This window comes from Camellia sinensis, chromosome 6 (genome assembly GCF_055761805.1).
Source record: "Camellia sinensis isolate YWXY chromosome 6, ASM5576180v1, whole genome shotgun sequence".
Taxonomy (NCBI): Eukaryota; Viridiplantae; Streptophyta; class Magnoliopsida; order Ericales; family Theaceae; genus Camellia; species Camellia sinensis.
Window position 1 is genome coordinate 14,974,337 of NC_138966.1, and position 9,756 is coordinate 14,984,092.

Below are 9,756 nucleotides of genomic sequence, written 5' to 3' on the forward strand. Positions count from 1 at the left end.
GGGGTGTATATGTAATTTGCCCTTTTGACAAAATGCTACAAGATTACTATGTATGAGTATGAACTTATCATGATCGTTGTTCAATATATAATATAATATAATAAAATAAGAAAGAGACGTATCAAACACGATTATCGTTCAAAGGGAAGCATCAGCCGAACCTGGCAAACGCCTCTTCTAAATCTATATTATGGTGGTGAGGTGACCTATGTTTTTAACTTTAATTATTACAACTCTGGATGACATGCTTGAGTTATTAATATTAGAAAAATGATGAAGAAGTTTATTTTTTAGACTTATTTTATAAATTTAATAATATATAAATGATATGTTTTGTTAAATAAATAAAAATAAATAAATGATATGATTATTTGATGATTAAAAAAAAGGGCAAATTACATATACACCCCTCGAGGTTTGGCTAAATTACAGATGCCCCTGAGGTTTGAGAAATTACGAATTCCCCCCTGAATGCTATATTTGCATAAGAAATTAGGGGGTAATTTGTTATAAAATATAAACCTCAGGGGGCAAATTGTTATGAAAATACAAACCTCAGGGGGCGGGATGTAATTTCCGAAACCTCAGGGAGGTATCTGTAATTTAGCCAAACCTCGAGGGGTGTATATGTAATTTGCCCTAAAAAAAATTTATAAAAATATTATATTTAATATCTGAATTGATTGTTGTATTATTGAATTTAAAATTAAATCTAATTTTTTTTTATATCTTAAATAACAATGCTCTGTATATTGTAGCCTGTTTAGTTTTTATTTTTGCTTTTGTTTCCATTTTAAGTAAATTATCCTCATCTCTTTTTCTTTCTTTTTTTTATAAAAAAATACAATAAATTTTATAATTTTAACATAATTATATCGATCTACATTTTAATAATGCTAAAAAGACTTCATTAATATAGATGGTGTGAAAATACAAAAATAAACAAGAGAAAAATACGTTTTCTTCTGAAAGATATGACAAAACTAATAAATTATTGATGAAAAAATGAAGAAGTGTTAGTTGAAGTAAAATCTTAAAAATACTCAATGTAATTATGTTAAAATTATAAAAATTTATGATATTAGTTGCAAGACCCAATGGTTGAGGAGAGAGGTGATCCACGAAGTCTGGTCTAACTCCTCGCTTTCGTTATCCTGCAAAACAAACCCATGAGGATCCACCTGCGGGTGTCTTCCTCTTAGGTCCTCTGATGGCTAAGGTAGTCTCTTAGCTTGGAAATGGGTAGGGTTTCCTCCCTTTTGCCTTCCTCTCTTTCTTCCTGCTTACCTTAAGCAAATCCATGGTGCAACTCTTGAAGGATGCCACGTGACGTATCTACCTTAGGGTCGATTAGAAAGGGACTGCTCCCCATGCGCACAAATTCAAGGCGTCATAATGCACCTTGTCTAGAAGGATTCCTTTCTTTGAAAATACCAACGAACAAGACAAATTTAAAGCATCTAATAAAGATCTTGATCTTATCCCACTTGAATAGTATGTGTTTTATGTGCAAATATATAAACATATATAAAGGAATAAAGTTAGGAATATCAAATTTTTTACTAAATAAACGATTAAATATCTTATATGAATGTGAGATTTGTAATTCTGTCGATCCCATACCAAGTAAAACATTTAGTCATTTATTTTGGTAGAAAATTTGACACTCACGGCTTTTTCCTATATAAAGATCTAACCTGTTGTGCTTCCAAAAACATCAACCAGATATCGAATGAAGATGGAAGTAGAAGTTGTTTCCAGAGAGAACATCAAACCATCTTCCCCAACACCCCATCACCTCAGAACCTTCAAGCTCTCCCTATTGGACCAGCTCATTCCTGCTCCTTATGCTCCACTTGTCTTCTTTTATCCAAATGAAGATGGTGCTACCAATCTCCAAGTCCTGAAAAGGTTACAAGTGTTAAAGAAATCGCTATCCGAAACCTTAACTTGCTTCTACCCACTTGCAGGAAAGATCGAAGACGACCTTACCATTGACTGCAACGATGAAGGGGCTTGTTACATGGAGGCCGAGGTTAATTGTTGCGTTGCTGACTTTCTGAGCCAGCCGGATGTCCAGGTGATACATCGATTCCTTCCCTGCGAAACCAGTTTCAAGGGGTCAGTAGCAGGAACTCATGTAACTAACATTCAAGTAAACATCTTTGAGTGTGGTGGAATTGCTATTGGACTCTGCATTTCCCACAAAATCCTTGATGGGGCTGCACTGAGCACCTTTGTGAAAGGGTGGTCTGCCACCGCTTGTGGGTCTAAAGAAGTTGTATATCCTGATTTCATAGCAACTTCTCTCTTCCCTACAAATGATTTGTGGCTTAGAGATTCATCAATTGCCATGTGGGGTTCTTTATTCAAGATAGGAAAGTGTACTACCAGGAGATTTGCATTTGATGCCTCTGCCATCGCTAACCTCAAGGCGAAAGCAGCCAGCAATTCTGTGCAGAATCCAACACGAGTTGAGGCGGTCTCTGCTTTCATATGGAAATGTGCTATGGCAGCCTCAGAAGAAACTCGTGGTTTCACAAAGCCTTCTCTGCTAAGCCATGTGGTGAATCTGCGAAGGAGGACTATACCACCCTTGATGGAAAATTCAATTGGAAACCTCATTTGGATAGCAAGTGCGCACTGCAAGGCCAGGTATGATGAGCTGGGATTGAAGGGCTTGGTGGGCAAGGTAAGGGAAGGAATATCAAAAATTAATAGCGACTTTATAAAGAAACTACGAGGCGATGAACGGTCTAATGTGATCTGCAAGTCCCTGAAGATGATGGAAGAGCCAGGCTCCAAAGATGGAGGAGTGGATTACTTTGGATTCACCAGCTGGTGTAAGCTTGGCTTCTATGAAGCAGATTTTGGGTGGGGGAAGCCTATATGGGTTAGCGGTGTTGGTTCAGCTGACTCAGTGTTCTTGAACCTCATCATTTTGATGGAAACAAGAAGCGGCGATGGAATAGAAGCATGGGTGACATTGGATGAACAAGAAATGGCTATATTACAACGTGATATGGAGCTCCTGACATTTGCTTCGCTGGATCCAAGTCCACTAAAACTTGGTAATATTGCGGCTGTAAACTCCCCAAATTACAGAAAGGCTTATCTGTTTCCTACCCTGTAACTCATGAGCACAACATATGGCCACAATCAAAATGGCATACTATGAGTTTTAACTGCATTTGCATAATACTATGTTAGCAAGCGCATAAAAGGGGTTCCTAATCCTCCATTAGATGGTTTCCTTCTATCTGTTCGATCTCACATGTACAAAAAATCTATAGATTTAGCTGCCTGTGTACAACCTAATAGTATACAGACATATAAGAACACCTAGATGCTCCATGTAATCTTTGCAAATCAACAAAATCGGGAATAATCCAGCGGGACTAATGCGTATGTAAATAAGAGGTGAGTGCATTCAGGCAGAGGGAAACTTCATACAGTTGGCTCAAATAAGATTGGACTTCAATATAATAAGGTCACTTCAAAAAATGTTTACAGGTCATTAGATGAAGAACAATGAATTTGAAAGTATAAATGCCATTACAAATATTTCAAGTTACTTTCTGCACATGCAAAAATAAAAAAGAGTAAGGTCTAATTTTTAACACTGCTATATTTTCATTAGCAGAGACTACATAACCTTTATCAATCCCACCCACATCACTCTTAAGCTGAGAAGAGTACTGTCCTGTTAGAATCAAGATCCCATTACTAGTAATGTGTTCCATGGTGTTGGACAAGCAAGACGGCACACCTTGACCCATCCAAAAAAATAAAAATAAAAATAAAATAATATATATCCTAATCAATAAGTTGGTGTGAGATAACAGCAGTTTAAAATATTTTAAGGTCCATGTCACTGGTAACCATAACGCACTGGTGGCATAGCGGCAGTAACATCATGCTCATTGGCTGCAACACAAACGGAATATCAGTGGAGTTAAAAACACTGAAAAATCATTTTTAAAATGCTATAGATTAATGCAAACTTATCATGATCGTTGTTTAATATGATATGAAATGCACGGTTATCGTTGAAAGGGAAACTTTGGCCAGATTGGCAAGCACTTCACTCTAATCTAAATGGTGACCTAAGCCTAACTTCAACGTTATAACTGACATGTGAGAAACAATAACCTGTTTGGCTGTGCTTTTGTACTCTTCATTTTTGTTTATATTTTTCGAAACAAAAATAATAAAAAATTTGAAGACACCCATGATTTTCATAGTTTATATTTTATGTGAAAAACGTTTTTCAAAATTCAAAAACAATTTTTTAAAATTTCTTAGAAAGTGATTTAGGCCAAGTTTGGCATCCTTAAAATAATCAATCTTTTTATCTTTTTATCTTTTTTCTATCACATCACAGTTCTACTTTTCTGCACATTTTTTTAAAAAGACAAAAAATACACTTATTTAGATCATCCCAAACAACATACTCTTTGAAATTTTTTTGAGAACCTATGCTACATGGGCAGAGTACCTTGTAAACTTAAAATTAAAACTTAAGAAATTAAGACATATGTATTCAAAACTTGGGTATGGCTATGACTATGGGTATTTTCCTGAACACTAACATTAATTGCACATATACAATATACTTATAATGATGCAAATTATTTAGGAATATACTGGAATTAAGAAAGGATCAAGGGAAAAAACATAAAATTTCAATCTCGCATCTTTGTGAGAGGTAAGAATATTTTTTCACTTGCAAATGTGAGCTTTGTTTTTTCAGATATCTATAAAATTAGAGGATCCATGTATCTAAATTGAGTATGAGTGTCAAACAAATATCTCACACCGTTACCCTTGCCAGATCTTGGTGGACACAATTCCTGTGGGAAAAATAGAGAGTCCATATAATACTGCCCAAAAACAGTTTTCGGAAAACAATTCACCAAATAAGTTCAATGGATGGGACCCTACTAAGAATGTCTTAAACTAATATAAAGATTCTCAACTACTATACGTTAAGATTGGAATGGGACTGCTTCCAATGTGCACAAATTCAAGTAATCATGCACCTTGTCTAGAAGGATTCCTTTCTTTAAAAATACAAACAAGACAAATTCCAAAGCATCTACAAGAGATCTGGATCCTATTGCACTTGAGTGTGTGCATTGTGTGCATATATATAAACATTTATCAGATCTAACCAGCTGTATTTCCACGAACTTCAAACCAGATATCAAATGATGGAAGTTAAAGTTGTTTCCAGAGAGAGTATCAAACCATCTTCCCCAACACCCCATCACCTCAGAACCTTCAAGCTCTCCCTCTTGGACCAGCTCATTCCTGCTCCCTATGCTCCACTTGTCTTCTTTTATCCCACTGAGGATGGTGCTAGCAATCTCCAAGTCCTGAAAAGATTACAAGTGTTGAAGAAATCACTATCCAAAACCTTAACTCGCTTCTACCCACTCGCAGGAAAGATTGAAGACGACCTCACCATCGACTGCAATGATGTAGGGGCTCATTACGTGCAGGCCGAAGTTAATTGTCGCCTTCCTGACTTTCTGTGCCAGCCAGATCTCCAGGCGATACATCTATTCCTTCCCTGTGAAACCAGTTTTAAGGGGTCAGTAGCAGGAGCTCCTGTGACTAACATTCAAGTAAACATATTTGAATGTGGTGGGATTGCTATTGGACTGTGCATTTCACATAAAATCCTTGATGGGGCTGCACTGAGCACCTTTGTGAAAGGCTGGTCTGCCACAGCTTGTGGATCTAAAGAAGTTGTATACCCTGATTTCATTGCAACTTCTCTCTTCCCCACAAATGATTTGTGGCTTAGAGATTCATCAATTGTCAAGTGGGGTTCTTTATTCAAGATGGGAAAATGTACCACAAGGAGATTTGCATTTGAAGCCTCGGCTATCATTACCCTCAAGGTGAAAGCAGCCAGCAATTCCGTACAGAACCGAACACAAGTTGAGGCTGTCTCTGCTTTCATATGGAAGTGTGCTATGGCGGCCTCAGAAGAAACTCGTGGTTTCCCAAAGCCTTCTCTGCTAAGCCATGTAGTGAATCTGCGAAGGAGAACTATGCCACCCTTGATGGAACATTCAATTGGAAACCTCATTTGGATAGCAAGTGCGCAATGCACAGCTAGGCATGATCAGCTGGGATTGCGGGGCTTGGTGGGTCAGGTGAGGGAAGGAATATCAAAAATTAACAATGACTTTATAAAGAAACTACGAGGCAATGAACGGTCTAATGTGATCTGTAAATCCCTCAATATGATAGAAGGGCCAGGCTCCAAAGATGGAGGAGTGGATTATTTTGGCTTCACAAGCTGGTGTAAGCTTGGTTTCTATGAGGCTGATTTTGGGTGGGGAAAACCTCTATGGGTTAGCGGTGTTGGTTGTTCAGGGGTTCAGTGTTCTTGAACCTTATCATTTTGATGGAAACAAGTAGTGGCGATGGAATAGAAGCATGGGTGACCTTGGATGAACAAGAAATGGCTATATTAGAACATGACACAGAGCTCCTGACATTTGCTTCGCTGGATCCAAGTCCTCTAAGACTTGGTAATGCTACTGTAAACTCCCCAAATTACTGATAGGCTTTTCTATTTCCTGCCCTGCAACTCAGAAGCACGACATACGGCCACAAGCAATGGCAAACTAAGAGTTTTAACTGCACTCGCATAATATTATGTTTGCATAAAAGAGGTTCCTAATCCTCCATTATATGGGTTCCTATCCTACTATTTGTTCAATTTCACATGTACAAAAAATCTATAGTTTTAGCAGTCCATATACAATCTAATTGTTTGGACATCATATAAGCATATCAGGATGCTTCATGTAATATATGCATAAATCAACAAAATCAGCAATAATCCAACGAGACTAATGCGTATGTAAACAAAAGCAGAGTGCATTCAAGAATAGGGAAATTTCATGCAGTTAATTCAAATAAGATTTTGACTTTAATCTGTCACTTTTTTTGTCAATCAGTAGAAGAGTAATTACAAATATAAGAAATATTACATTAAACTAACCACTAGCCCAACAATAGCTAGAAAGCCAACAATCACGAAATCCAGCAGCCACCACTAGCCCAAAAACTTGGGAAGAAATAAACAGCAACCACTATTAACCCAAACCTGGGAAGAAAAAAGCAACTACTACATACAACTCCCATACGGGAGGAGGAATAAACATGACAAGTATGAAACTCCTATTCGTAGGAGTTGAACTCGCAAGCTCACACCACAAGGTGGTGCTACACAACCACTAGGCCAAGGCCCTAGTTCAATCTGTCACTTGAGGAATCAAAAAAATGTTTAGAGGCCATTAGATGAAGAAGTATGACTTTGAAAGTATAAATGCCAGTAAAAAATGTTCAGGATTAATTGTTAATACTGTGCTACTTCTAAATTCTAATTTTGCAGCCTAATCTTGCTGTTAGCGTACTTTGAGAAAACAGTGAAAAAAAATGAGTGACCGAAATTGGTGCCCTGACATAGACGAAGATACCTGCAAAAAACTTGCTGACTGTGAATGTCGTAGTGCCAAAGCCAAATGGTAGGAAATGATTGGCTGCAAAATTGGATCAAGTGTCCTGTTATACAATAATATGACAAAATATTAATTGGATAAACAATACAAAAATATGAATCTTACCCAGATATTTTATTTTCATGCACAAATGTTCATCTTTTTTGCCTATAACTTGTAATACAACACCAGAGAAACATATAACTTCCAATTTTGGCATTTCATTTCATCAAAAATAATGCAGAGATCAAAATTTCGAACCTCAATGAAATAATGACACCTTTAACTTTGAAATCTTTGATTGCTTTTTGTAAAATTCCTTGAGTAATATTTCCTAACATGAGTGTTTTATTCATGACCTTTAAGCCCAATAAACATGCAAGTTTTTAAGTTGATATTGAGACAATTTCACTCCAAGGTGTTGGGGAATCTCCAGTTTCCTTTTCGCTAATATTTTCCAGTGTTCCTCCTGATCACAGGAATGATAAAATTAATTGTTTGAATTCAGATCATAAAATGATATCTGATTGAGTACAGAGGAGTTTATTTGTTTATTTATTTTCATATTTTGTTTCTCATTTGTTCAAAGGACCATAAGAAATACATGTGTTCAACATAGCATTACCTCTCTATCAAACCATAAATTTCCTAATGCATATCCAAGCATAGAACCTTCATAAACCCAAATCTTATAATATTGGGACATATATCCAAAAATTGAATACATAGGATGCGTCCTGAACACACATATAATATATTACATATTAAAATTATGTAGAAACGTTTTTTAATTAGGAAATGTGAGTTTCTTCTTATTCAAACATCGTACACTAATTAGACAAGCAAATGCTGTATAGCCTAAAAAAGACAAAAAGTCAAACAGTTACTCAAAAAGTTAAAAAAATATCACCATTCACCAAAAAAAAAATATTAAAAAATTAATTTTTCACAAATTCATACAACTCAACAATCATTCCTACTTTTCGGCTGTGCAGCGTTGTGACAAAAAAGTATGACAGTTTGGGGACAATTTTGACACACTGCTGTTCAGCCAATGGGGGCCTATCACGGGTCCCGTTTTGAAAATCTGAACCGTTCAATGTGTAAAATTCGTCGAGTATTATATGTCTTTAAAAAATCACATTGATCGGATATCGATAACTATATGATCAAATCAGTTTTGTATAAAAAAATTGATGGTGTTATAATTAATGATTGAAAAAAAACAAATCTAATCAGATAACTATCGATATCCGATCAATGTGATTTTTTATAGGCATATAGTGCTCGACGAGTTCTACACATTCACAATTCAAATTATCGAAATGGGACCCGTGATGGCCCCCCGGGCCGAACAAAACAGTCCACTGCGATGCCCGAAAAGTACTCAATAATTTCTTGCATGAATTCAGTTGGCCGATTGTACCGTTGTCATTCCCTCATCTCCAATCTTCTCCTCCACACTTCTTTATACAATTTTTTAATACACATTTTTTCATAAAAAGTCAAAAAGTTAACCCAAAAACAAAAATTACACCTATTTAAGACACCCCAAACAATCCCTAAATTAAGCATGGGTGTCAGACACATATCCCACACCACTACCCTCACCCGGGTCTAACCTATGAGCACCAACCCCATGAAACCTAGCATCAGTTAATATCCCAATTCAAGGGTTTCTCCACTTGGATATCCAATGAGAGATTGATCTATCATAAGTAATGCTACAACCCTATTTCAATTTGTTGTGATGCTGTTGAAATTAATGACAAATTTGATGACATAAAATCAAAAATAGAACAAATAGAACAAGCCAATTGCTAAAAAGTTTATGCGCGAACAAACAAGGCAATTTCACAATGCTTATTCGGCGGTTCTTGGAAATAATTAAATTAGGAAATAAGAAAATTGATTGAACCCTAAAAGATTGATTGAAGATACTCTGTTTTAGGATGAAGAAGAGTAAAACGGAAAACAAATTGCAGTAAAGATACCTACACATAGTTTCAAGGCTTTTTTGGCGAATAGATCTCTGGAGATCAACGCTGTGAAGCAATCCATAGAGTCTCCACTTGGAAAGAGGATTTAGAACCGATGGCGATTCAGCTCAGTATTAAGAGTTTTTTTTTGTTTTTTGTTTTTTTTTTTTTTACCGGGAACCAAGGCCGGGTCTATGATCCAATCTTACATGATCCGATCCGATAAGCTAATCCGAGAGATGTCGGGAATTCAC

At 36.4% G+C, this 9,756-nt stretch overlaps 2 pseudogenes across 1 annotated transcript; both read left to right on the plus strand.

The window, feature by feature from the left end:
- The first annotated feature begins 964 nt into the window (after positions 1-964).
- LOC145792578 (epi-neemfruitin B 7-O-acetyltransferse L7AT pseudogene) lies at positions 965-6,963 on the plus strand (annotated as a pseudogene). The gene has a single exon (XR_014331995.1). The product of XR_014331995.1 is annotated as an epi-neemfruitin B 7-O-acetyltransferse L7AT pseudogene (transcript).
- Positions 5,211-6,939, plus strand: LOC114261828 (epi-neemfruitin B 7-O-acetyltransferse L7AT pseudogene; annotated as a pseudogene).
- Positions 6,964-9,756: the final 2,793 nt, after the last annotated feature.